At 42.1% G+C, this 12,849-nt stretch overlaps 1 protein-coding gene across 18 annotated transcripts in view; it reads left to right on the forward strand.

Annotated features, from left to right (window-relative positions):
* The first annotated feature begins 647 nt into the window (after positions 1 to 647).
* The window catches only part of SMAD5 (SMAD family member 5), a 43,624-nt gene continuing 31,422 nt past the window's right edge, over positions 648 to 12,849 (forward strand). For 2 of the 18 annotated variants that reach the window (XM_074379859.1, XM_010344504.3), the window contains exons 1-2: positions 5,709 to 6,655; positions 6,751 to 6,817. The gene's annotated coding sequence lies outside the window, so the exon portion shown is untranslated. The other 16 variants (XM_039467649.2, XM_039467643.2, XM_074379877.1 and 13 more) reach the window with 13 other exon arrangements.

The raw sequence follows: 12,849 nt of genomic DNA on the forward strand, positions 1-12,849 counted from the left end.
GTCCTCAGGGTATCTCCCTCCCCACAAGGAGGTGGAGAGGGTATGTTGTCTTGAAATATTGGGGTTGCAACCCGGTGTATGGACAGCCCCACTCCAGGGTCAGACACTCGGCTCCATTTCCATAGGTCCTCGAGGGTTCCAGGATTGCCCCGTGGGAGGAGTTTCAGTGCTGCATCTAGCAAGAAACTGTAGGATGCTCAGAAACATGTTTCGAAGCTGCTGTGCACAGAAAGAAGACTCTTCATTCAGGTTTGTATTACAAATCAATAAAAGTAGCTAAGTCGTATCTGAAGCTGTCTTTGTTTACACTTCGCAAATGACGGAAACTCTCCAGTTGTCTGTATCAAGGACAATCACTTAGTTTTATTACAATGTATGCTGATTTGGTCAGTGGAAGCTACTAGCGGCTACCGTGGTGGTGGTGGTGGGAGCTATTTGACTCCCACTGCCAGGCTCGGCCATCCACGCAAACGCCTCCGGCGGCCGATCGGAAGCTGGCGTCGTCCGGCGTGGAGCCAGGCCCGGAGGCTTCCTTCGGCTGCCCGGGCAAGACACCCCTCCCTCGGTCCCGCGGCGGTCACTCGGCCCCAGGCGCGCATGCGCCGACCCCAGCGGGCCTTCTCCCAGGCTCCCCCCCCTCCTTCCCTCCCTCATCCGGGTCCTGGGCGAGCGGGCGCCGTGCGCGTGTCCCGCAGTCGAGCTGCTAATAAAGTTGCAGGGAGAAGCGCAGCGACGGCGTCGGGAGAGCGCGCCCAGCCGGCCCGCCAGTGAGTGGGGGGTCCCCGGCGCGCGCGGGCGGAGCGGGACCAGAGGCTGCAGGCCCTGCCCGGGCGGATTCGGGCCGAGGCGGGGGCGTTCGGCCGCGGGCAGAGCGGAAACTACCCGGGGCCTGCCGGGCCGGAGGTAGGCCGAGTCTTGGCCTGCCGGGGTCCCGGCTGGCGGACACCGTGCGGCCCAGTGGCTGCGGAGGCCTTGCCTGCGGCCCGGGGTGTCCCGAGGCGGGGCCGGGGCTGGGCGCTGGGACCACCCGGACTTAGGAGGGAGGCATCCGGGACTGGAGGGGTTCCCCTGACCCTGCGTCTGTTGTAGGGAGCGGTTTGCTGTCCGACGTCAAGCTGATGTACCGCCCTCGATACGCACCCCTGATAGGACTGCGGTGCTCGGGGGAGCAGCCTGGGCTTCCGCACTGCGAAGCTGTCCACCGGCTGGATGAATCCGTGCCGCGGTCGCTTTGTGTTTCAAAGATAAGGATCCTTGCTTATCGGTGGGAATGACACTCGGGGCAATTGTGACCGGCTGCTGCAATCAGCTGGTAGTTAGACCTGCTTTCCGCCACTTGCCATGTCAGTTTTCACCGCTGCAAGGATTTCTTCTACTTGTTAAACTTCTCTGTGCTGCTAACAGAACGCCAAAGTAGCGTCTTTTTGCCTTCACCATATTCAGCCGCTGGCCAGGCCCTATACTTCAACATCAGGGCCCAAATTAATATTCCAGTCTCTTCCCTTTCTCCTCCCCCTTTACCCTCTCCTTCTCCGCCGCTGTTATTACGTGGAGTTTGGAGCCTAAGCTTTGAAAACTCCCATGTGGCGCGCCCGTCTTAAGTCTGAGCATGCTCAGTAGCCAAAACAGATTTTTGGTTGCAGAAAACTCGGGCGAGGATGGTCGGGGTGTTTGGACGTTTGACGGATTCCTAACAGAACGTTCCAATTCTGGTGGTGATGGCTTTGGAGAATAGAGCTTAGGCCAGCCTGTAGGTGAGGAATGGCTGAACACCCTGAGCCCGATCGTTATCTTGATTGTAAAGACAATGTTTCCTGACCAGCTGGAGGTTTGGAGGGGGTGTGGTGTTGGCTGGGGGTGCGCAGGGCTGCTTGTGTATTTAAATGGGTGTGGTGCTAAGTATATCTTGTTTACCTTATCTGTGGAAAAGTTTTGAAGTCTGGTTAGGTTTGTCATATCACGCCTGTTGCCTAGCACTACGAAAATTGTTCTTATCTAAGCAGAAAAGATTGGATAGGTGGAGGTCGTGGCTTGGCCAAACAGAAGTTTAGAGGAAAGGGTACTTGGATTGCATTTTTTAAAAATCTTATTTAAAACTAGAGTACTTGAATTTCCGTAGAGTACCCGAATTGCCCAGAGTGAATAAGTTTTTAATTTTAATTTGAAAGACGAAAGTTTGAAAATCTTAGTCCCAGTAGGTTTAGTAACATTCCAAATAGCTTACAATTTCTGCTAGATGCCAATGCAGTGGTGTCCGTTGTGGGAAAACAGTACCTACACTCAGTGGGACAATTTTACGTTTATTGAATGTCGTTATGAAATTAGTGTTCCAGATTTCATAAGGGGCTATTTGCGGATGTGTGACAAACCATGTGTCTTTTATTCCTTTGGTAACTATTAATGTTTTTTTTCTCTACGGCGAAAATTGTAAAAATACAAAACTTAGAAGAGACAATTTAACAAAACTTAACCTTAAAGGTTGTAGATATTATGTTTAGGTTTATAAAATTTAAATTTGATGATTGTATGATTGTTCCTGTACATCTTCCTTTCCTTCCCTCTCCACATTGCTGCTCCCTCAGTCTTTTTTACATTACTGCTGTTAATTTACCCATGTATCTTTGTTACAGATACCTCATGCTTCATTTTATGCTTCCACTCCTTTCAGATTATAGCTGAAATAAGCAATAAAAGTTAGATGAACCCTCTCAACTGACTTTCAGGTTTTAAAGGTATCCATATGATATGGTCTAATTAAAAGGAGGAAGAGAGCTGCAAACTGGAAAAAAATTAAAATATTTTCATAGTTTCTGTACAGATCTGGTAGTATTATCTTTGTGTCTGGTTCACTGTGGTAGGCGCCACAGAAATGGGTAGATTGATATGTGTTGCATTTCTTTCCCCTCTGGCAAAGTCAGCTATTAATTTCAGTGGGAGACAGTGGCAGAAGGTTGTTACTAATGAGGTTTGAATCAGATTGTTGTTTACTGTTGGTTATGTAACATGCTGCTGGGAGTATTATTAAAAGTTGCATTCTGTAGTAAAGTAGAGGCAAGTAAATTCTGCTTACCCTCTTCACTGGGTTTTAATTCTTGGCTGAACCTGAAGGCACATTAGACTGCAACCATAATTATACCTGGGCAGCCTGTCTGTTTCCTGTTTTCATCATGAACCCAAACATTATGATTTGCAGTGATGATCTTTTTTGTCCTTTGCATTAAACGGAGGCGCTGTGTTTTCTCTTTCTACTGAAAACAGATTTGTACCTTGGTCAAATTACAGAGTTTACTGTTTTGAAAACTAGGCAGTTTTCAAATACCAGTTTTTCATTTATTAATATAGTAACAAATTGAAATACCATCTAAAAAAATCTATTTAATATATATTCAATTTTAATATTACTGGTATTTTGTAGAGTTAAGAAAACTTTTTGTTTATGACCTATCAGTGTTTATTATTAACGGATGTATATGTTGGTCTAGGCAATGGGCCACACATCTGAGTGAATTTCAGTGCTGACTTGAGTACACTTGAGGATATGGGTGTCTATTTTCCTGGTTTATCAGTCTTATTTTTATTTCTAGAGTGTCTGTGTTTCTTGTCTCTCTCTGTCTCTCTGTGTGTTGTACAGTAAGCGTTAATAGAAGAAGGCAAAATAGTTTATTTCTTCAAATGTTACAGGCAGCTTATATATCCTATGGTTTGCCAGCCTACTCATAAGGTCAAAGACATTGAGTAAGATTACCTTTTGTAAGGGGTACTAGTAGCCTGAGGAAGGACTCTTATCTCCACCAGTCTGGATATTCTAGAGAAAAGAATATCTGGGAAGGTAGGGCCCAAGGAAGCTGGGGTGCATTATAGGGTATTTTCCTATCAAAATAGATGATAAAGGACCCCTGAAAGCTGACCCATCCTCCCCCCCTGCCATGGAGTCTTGCTCTGTCACCAGGCTGGAGTGCAGTGGCACACTCTTGGCTCACTGCGACCACGGCCTCCTGGGTTGAAGCGATTCTTCTGCCTCAGCCTTCCTTCTGCCTCAGCCTTCCGAGTAGCTGGCATTACAGGTGTCCTCCACCATGCTCGGCTGATGTATTTTTAGTAGAGACGGGATTTCACCATGTTGGCCAGGCTGGTCTTGAACTCCTGACATACCTTGTTTTTCTACTTCTGAAGTTAATAGAAAAATAGTAATTGAAATTTGCAGTTCCATTGGTGTCGTCACACACCTTTTACCTCTAACCAGAACTCTGAATTTGAGAAGAATGTTTACGAAATGGGAGGTCAAGATGTAGAACTTTTTTGGAAGAATTTTTAAAAACTAGATTGTTATTAGGACTAATCTCATAGGTCACCTTCATTTTCTAACAGCCTTTGTTGTTTTACAACTCGGAAAGATGGGGTAATTACAGAGTTCTTAGGTTTTTCATAAATAATCAGCTAGTTCTGGGCCGTTTATTTATTTGAGACAATGTCTCTCTCTCTCACCAAGGCTGGGGTTCAGTGGCGAGATCTTGAGTCACTGCAACTTCCATCTCCCGGTTCAAGCAGTTCTTCTACCTCAGCCTCCCGAATAGCTGGGATTACAGGCACCTGCCATCATGCCCGGCTAATTTTTTGTATTTTTAGTAGAGTTGGGGTTTTACTGTGTTGGTCAGGCTGGTCTCGAACTCCTGACCTCAGGTGATCCACCCGCCTTGGCCTCCCAAAGTGCTGGGATTACAAGTGTGAGCCACCGTGCCTGTCTGGGCTCTTTATTCAGTTTTGATTTTTTTTTTTTTTTTTTTTGCCTTGGGCAGTTAGGTGAGGAAGTTTTTAGCCCAATTCTAGTAGAGTGGTGTTTTCAGTGACTTTTCTTCCTCCTTTTACTATATCCTAACTTGGTTGAGATAGTATTTTGCAAGAAAGAGTTCTTTATTAAGACAGTTCTGTATGTGCAATACTAAAATTGTAATTCACTTTTGGAAGCTAGTTATTAAAGTACATTTTGTAAGTAGGTTTTGTTCCTGCATTTTTTGGGACCCCCCCCCCCACCATCTCTTTCTATAGTGTATATGTAATTTATAGACTGGAAATTTGAAAATGATCTCACCTGTTAAGATTTTAGCCGTTTTTTTCTTTTGATTTCCATGTATGTTGTTTTGTTATACTGAAAATAATACAAAAAAACTAGTGTCTTATTTCCATCTTTTCTCTGAGCATAGCAACTAGAGTCCTGGGAGGAGGCTTAGATTTTTCAGATTTAACTATGATCTCAGAATGTGGCTGGCACTTGCAAGGCAAGTTTTGTTTTGTTTTCATGATGTGTTAGGATCTGCCTAGTCTCCTATCTGGTAGGCTGTATAACTTGAGATCTAGTTATTCTGGTTTGTGTGTTCTCAGGGAAGATAGGGTACTGCAAATATATTTCAAAGCCAGACTTCTGTTTTCTTCTTAGTCATTGCCCACTTGTCTACCTTATTCATTTACCATTTCTCATTCTTTGAAATTGAAAGTGTAAATTAAGTGAATGATGGCTGGAGCTGGAAAGGTACCCAGAGCTGTGTTTATTTCTTTTTTTTTTTTTTTTTTTTTGAGACGGAGTTTCGCTCTTGTTACCCAGGCTGGAGTGCAATGGTGTGATCTCGGCTCACTGCAACCTCCGCCTCCTGGGCTCAGGCAATTCTCCTGCCTCAGCCTCCTAAGTAGCTGGGATTACAGGCACGCGCCACCACGCCCAGCTAGTTTTTTGTATTTTTAGTAGAGACGGGGTTTCACCATGTTGACCAGGATGGTCTCGATCTCTCGACCTCGTGATCCACCCGCCTCGGCCTCCCAAAGTGCTGGGACTACAGTATTCCCTTTACTTCTAAGCAGGGTATGTGAACTCTGGGTGCACATGAGCTATCTGGAGAACATCTTCCTAATACACTGGAATATATGTTATGTACACAGGTTAGCTTTTTGTGTTCCAGAGACATGTTTTACAGTCATGATTTGGTATCTACACTTGATGATTTTATATTTTAAAGGAAATCACTGCAAAGATTGACCAGCTCTGTGTCTGCTCCTGTGCCTACATGCCTGTACAAGCATCAAACGCATCTGGTAGCAATGTAGAAAATCTTGCAGGCTCTGTGGGGGTGATTGGTACATTTAGATCAGGCTCTGTTTAATTAGGGGACTTAGAGGAGCAGGTGAAGCTTAGAGAGTGATTGAAAACTGGGAAACAAAAGTCTGCCTGTGGGAGAGAATGAAGTAGAAAATTCTGTGGGCACAGAGAGAATAGGCAAGAAGATTATGCAGTGAGAAGTGTCGGGAATCATGAGTTCAGCTAGTGAAGGGCTTTGAAATCTGCTGTGAGGGCTTCTCATGTCTTTGGAAATTGGGAGCCACAGTTGAGGAAAGTGGTGATTTAAATGTTTCTCTATGAAAATAATTTTGGTGCCCACGTAATTGTACCCTGTCTTTCTTGTAGATGTTCTTATAAAGAATACGATTTCTGAATCTAGAAGAGCTGTGAGCAAACATGCTTTTGGTTTCCTTCTCCTCTCTGCATACAGTTGTGAATGTGGCTTACAAGTTTTATAGCAGTTGTATACCTGGACCTAGAGATGCTTTGATGGTGATAGTGGCGGTTGTCTACTTGCTGACAGCTATTGATAATTAGAACCACAGGGTAAGAGATTTTTAAAGCTTTACCACCACATTTCCACTGCCCCTAAAAGTTACCATTAGGTTGAATATATGCAAGTGTCTTTTCTTCCATTGCAGGGGATCCTGAGCACCTTGGTTCCCAAGCCTCCTGCATAGTCTGAGACGCTTGTTAAAAATGTGGGAGGTAAGGTCCTTCTGCCAAGCCTAGTGAATTTGAATTTTGAGGGATGTTTCTAAGGAACCTTCCTTCCTTCCTTCCCTCCCCTTTCTTCCTTTCTTTCTGATGGAGTCTTGTTCTGTTGCTCAGGCTGGAGTGCAGTGGCATGATCTTGGTTCGCTCCGTCCTCTGCCTTCTGAGTTCAAGTGATTCTCCTGCCTCAGCCTCCTGAGTAGCTGGGTCTACAGGCACGTGCCACTGCGCTAATTTTTGTATTTTTAGTAGAGGTGGGGTTTCACCATGTTGGTCAGGCTGGTCTTGAACTTCTGACCTTGTGATCTGCCAGCCTCGGCCTCCCAAGGTGCTGGGATCACAGGCGTAAGCCACTGTGCCTGGCCAGAATTTCTTTATTTAAAATCCCCGTGTTCAATTCTTTTGTACAGGTTTGAATTAGAATACGATGGTTTGTGACTCATCTGGGCATTTATTCGCATGGGATAATGTGCTCAGGAGATTTTGTTTTGACCAGTAGTGTTGGGGAAAATTTGTAGGATTGGTTTGCTTGCCTTTTTATTTCAGATTGAAGCAGTCATAGAGATGTTGGAGCAGAAAGTGAAGGAGTTATTTCTGTGAATTTACTTTAGAAATCTGGATATAAGCTCTGTGTGTGCATGTGAGTCTGAATGTATGTGGGTCTGTATGTGTGTCTGGAGGAAGGTATTGAAGTCGGTTTCTATGTGTGTTTATTATGAAAGTTGGTCAGGATGTCGTACTTTCATAGCCTGAGGTAAGAACAGGACCTTTGGGTTATCGATTTAACATGACTTAATTTGAAGTAGAAGCCGTTTGAAGTTTAGCAACATTTTATTCAGATGGTTAATGTGTATAAAACTTAACCCTGAATCTTCTTTTAGCCTTCTTATCTGCATTTTTCAAATCAGTTGATAACAAACCCCATTTTTCCAATTGTTCAGGCTGACACCTTGGAATCACTGTTGACTCCTCTGTTCTCACACACCCTATGATCTCCTTCATCAGGAAACTTACTGTCTTTCCTACATCTGCTTCTCACCACCCCACTGTTATCCCCCTGGTCTAAGCCATTATCATTTCTCACCTAGATTACCACATCTCAGAACCAGTCTCCCTGCTTTTATCCTTGCTGTCCACCCCTTCTCTTGCTTATTCGCAACATACCAGCCAGGATTTTTTTTTTAAATCTTTTTTTTTTTTGAGACGGAGTTTCACTCTTGTTACCCAGGCTGGAGTGCAATGGAGCGATCTCGGCTCACTGCAACCTCCGCCTCCTGGGTTCAGGCAATTCTCCTGCCTCAGCCTCCTGAGTAGCTGGGATTACAGGCACGCACCACCATGCCCAGCTAATTTTTTGTATTTTTAGTAGAGACGGGGTTTTACCATGTTGACCAGGATAGTCTCGATCTCTTGACCTCGTGATCCACCCACCTCGGCCTCCCAAAGTGCTGGGATTACAGGTGTGAGCCATTGCACCTGGCCCTCTTTTTTTTTTTTTTTTTTTTTTTTTAAACTGAGATAGAGTCTTGCTCTATCACCCAGGCCAGTGCAGTAGCATAATCTTGGCTCATTGCAACCTTGACCTCCTGGGCTCAAGTGATCCTCCCTCCTCAGCCTCCCAAGTAGCTGGGATCACAGGTGTGTGCCACTGCCCCTGGCTTTTTTTTTTTTTTTCCAGTGTAGAGACAGAGTTTTACTATGTTGCCCAGACTAGGCTTGAACTCCTGAGCTCAAGTTATCCTTCTGCCTTGGCCTACCAAACTACTGAGATTACAGGTGTGAGTCACCACGCCCGGCCCAGGATAATTATTTAATAATATAAGTTGGGAAATGTCTCGTCTCTGATCAGAGCTCTCCACTGGGCCCACAGTTTACTTAGAGTACCGTAAAAGCTAAAGCCATTATATCCAGCTTGGCCATTCTGGCTCTCTGGTACCTCTTTGACCCCACTCCTTACCTTTTTCCCCTTGTGCACTGTATTCTCAAGCTGTACTGGTCTTCTAGCTCCTTGGGTATGCCAGACATGCTCCTACCTTAGGATCTTTGCATTGCCTGTTGCCTTTACCTATAGTGGTTTTCCTCTAGATACATGCCTGTTGGCTCACTGTCTTATTTCCTTAAAATTTCATCTCAGTTGACACCTTCTTGGTGAGACCCAGCCCAGCCACCCTATTTAAAATTACACTTCTCCAGGACTTCCCATCCTCCTTCCCCTGTTTTAATTTTTCTCTATAGCACTTTTCACCTAACAAACATATTATTTACTTTATCTTGTTGGCCTCCTCCTGCTGGTATATAAGCCAAATGAGGACAAGAGTTTTGGTCCCTGTTACTCACTTCTATATTCTCAGTTCCTAAAATGATACCTTAATAAATATTGTTTTGGATGAATGACTTGAATGAATTTAACAAGTTACTGTAATATATGTGGTACTGTTTTTAAAGATTATATTCTAGTGGGAGAGACAGAAATAAAGTAAATGAACAAATTATGAATCAGTTAATACAGTGAAGAAAATGAACATACTATTGGATTATAGATTAGGGAAAATCTACTTTATATAGGATTATGGAGCGATCAGGAAAGGTATCTGGGATGAAAGCTAAAGCTGAGACTTAAATAATGATAGAGCTAAAAATAGTGGCCAGGGCTTAAGATACAAGCAGAAAATGGCATTTGTAATATCTGAGGTGCAAAAGACATTACAATACAGGAAGATAAATGCTTTTGAAGAGTGAATTCTTACTAATATTTATTCAGAGCAGGAATAATGCTTCTGGAGTTTTATTTCATGTTTTGAGGAGCAGCAGCTTATTTGTATAAGAGGACACTGTGTAAAGTGCTAGATACCTGGATTATATATGTGCCCTTCCTCTGTCCCTCTATGCTTCTGTAATAACTTGAGTGTATCTCTTTGTGCTTACATATAGGGGTATAGTTTGGTGTCTGTCGTGCTAGGTTATTCTGTGAAGGGTGATTCTGTCCCATTTGCATTTTCACTGTTCCCACTGTTCACTCATACAGTACCTTAGAAAAAAGCCTTAAATAAATGGTATTTATTCCTTCACCCTTGCTTAGTCCTGATAAATCCCTGCACATCCTACAATGTCTGATAGATAGCAGGTGCTCAGTAAGTGTTTAATGATTCATGGCTGTTATAGCTGCTAAATCAGTTAATGCACATGTACTTTCAGAAGTAGGTGTATTTTATTATAATCATTTCTGTATTTCTGTTGACTTTTTTAGAGTACTATAGTTGAGGAAGCATTTGTCCCTAGTTTCTGATTTGATTTTTTCTTAGTTTCAACCTCCAAATTTGTATAACCCCAAGTATATTGGAGAGAATTCTTTTGAAGTATGAATGACTCATGATAATGTGAATCTTCTCTTTAGTAAGCGTTCATCATATGGCTGAGGTATAGCTGCACTTTAGTTTTGAAACTTGTTTTTCCTCTGACTCTACAAGAAATATGTTTATTTTAAAAAATATAGAATTGGATGAAACAGAATGTGAAAAGTACACCTAACCCCACCCCCAGAGCTAATATCACATCCCCTTTCTTTCATTAAGCAAATATTTATTGAGCATTTGTATCACTAGGCTTACAGTGATAAGTGAAAACCGATACAGATTCTCATGGAATTTACATTCTTGTGGGGACAGCTTGGAAAGGTAAAAACATAGGAGTGGTAAGTGCTACAAAGTAGGGTATGTGATGCAGTAAGCATATAAGAGGGGGACTTCACCTAGCCACGATGGTTTGGGAAGACTTCCCCAAAGAAGGGATGCTTGAGCTGAAAGAGAGGTGAGGTGTGTGTGTGTTTTGTAATGTGATAGATTCTTTAGTAATTCATGATATACCTTAATTTAATAAGGTTTTCATTTATGGCTGAGGTACCACTGACTGCATCTCTTTTGATTTACTAATGACCTTCTGTGTTGCTCAATCAGTGGTTGCAGTTTTTCAGAATTTCAGGGAACCTCCCAGGAATTTCTAAATACCGTTATTACCTTGGTTTTCTTTCTAGCTTTGAGGTCATTTCTCTAAGAAATGACAAAATACATCAGTAAAGGGGTATTGTCAAGTCAAGTCTTCATAAATCAGAGTATACTATGAAAGGCCAAGATAATAACAGATAATGGGTTAATAGCTATTAAGTCCCTCCAGTTTTTAGTGTAAAAAGTAGCATACGTTCCTGTCCATTCAATTATTGACTCTCTGTGCTTGCTGTACATTTTTTTAAACTCAATTTTAATGCCCTATCTGTGTTGGCTATCATATGGAAATAAGTCTAGGATAAAGCTAAGTGATAGGCTAAATGGCACATGAAACTCTTTATAACACCTTTTTTTTTCTTCATTAGTCTCTAAGATCTTACAGGGATTACAGATAGTGTCTTTTAAGCCTGAATTCCTAGCATGGAGTATTCCTGACATACGCTAGTAAGCACCCAATAAATTTTGAATAAATCGAAAATCTTCTCTAATACCACGGTTCATCTCTTTTTCAATTCATATCCTCAAAATCTACACATTTATTCCTTTTCTCCTTGAGCTTTAACTTTACATCTTCTTGGATGTATGCCAGTATTTGCTTCCTTATATCCCCCCACTGTCATCTTCTTGCCCTATTTTGGCCATAACTATAATTGCCCTTTGGTAAGTGATGTTTTCATTATTCAGGTTTTAAAACTTAACTTGCCTAGTTTGGCACCTGTTTATTTGTGATATCCCTTATATCTATTCTATTTATTTTTATTATTAATTTTTAATTATGGCGTATGTGTGTTCTTCTCAGTTAGCTTACTAACCATGTTTTTCATCTACCCTGTTTGCCCCTCTAATAGTCTCTTACTTGGTCCTGTGCTGTTGGAGTTTTTGTCTTCTTGAAATACCTCTTGGAACATCTTCCGGCTTAGATAGAACTCTACACTGCTCATAGAATTACTTGTAGCAGTCTAACTCCTTAGCCTTGCATTTATAGTCTTTCCCCATTTGGTTTTCCTTCTGTGGTGGTGCCCTTCCCTTTTGCTTCCCAGTCAGACTAGCTGATTGTCAGCCTTCTAGCCCCCCTTCCTCATTTGGCTTGGTGATTTGGTTTTCCTTGTCCTTGTACTTTTTTGCTAAGTGGACTGTGAATGATTGTTACATTTCTATCTCGTATATTTTGATAGTCACTCTAAAAATTTGTGCTAATATGACAAGCAGTTATTCTTGTCTCATCCTTAATACTTATGTTCACTTAGTTGCAGTGTGTTTGAGTTTGTGGGGGAAGGGTAGAATCTGTCCAAACCAGGTGTTTTTTCCGCACAGTTGCTAAACCCTCTCAACTAACTTCTTTCTGTTACTGGCCATTTGCAACACAGTTAATTCCTTCTTAATCAGTCATATTCACCAGTATATAATCTTTTCACTTTTTTTCTTCTACTTTCCAGTTATATTGGCATATTTTCTTTCTGTTCCATGGGTGGTGCTCTAAATGCCTCATGAACCAGATATATGCTATGAAAGACCAAGGTAAGATAACAGGTTCATTATCTGTGAGTCTGAAAGTGTTTGATCACCCAGATTTAGTTCCATTCATTCATTCTGCGGTTTTGATGAAAATTGACTGACTCAACTAACACAAATTGTCCTGTGGGTTTCCTAATGGGATTTTAGATTTAGATTTTGGGGGATTCTCTGGTTTTCAAGCTAGAAGTAAAAATCCCTGAAAGGTTTTGTGGACACTGTTCAGTTTAGTTTGTGTGTTTCTTTTATGAAGTTCTTGGTTAGCCCATTCTGAGTTATTGTAACAAGACTTGACTTTTAAAGAAAAGGCTGTTTGACACTTAGCATTCTAAAAGTTTGGTTTAATATGGCCCTAGTAAGAGGAAAAAAGAGAAAGCTTCAATTCCTGATTATGTTATTGAAATAAGACTAGCATTTATAAACAACTGTTTTACAGTAGCTTTCTATGGAGGTTTATTGCAAAAGAAATAACTTGATGATTTAAGTTCCTTGAAGCCTATTGATTTTTTTGGT

This window comes from Saimiri boliviensis, chromosome 1 (genome assembly GCF_048565385.1).
Source record: "Saimiri boliviensis isolate mSaiBol1 chromosome 1, mSaiBol1.pri, whole genome shotgun sequence".
NCBI lineage: Eukaryota > Metazoa > Chordata > Mammalia > Primates > Cebidae > Saimiri > Saimiri boliviensis.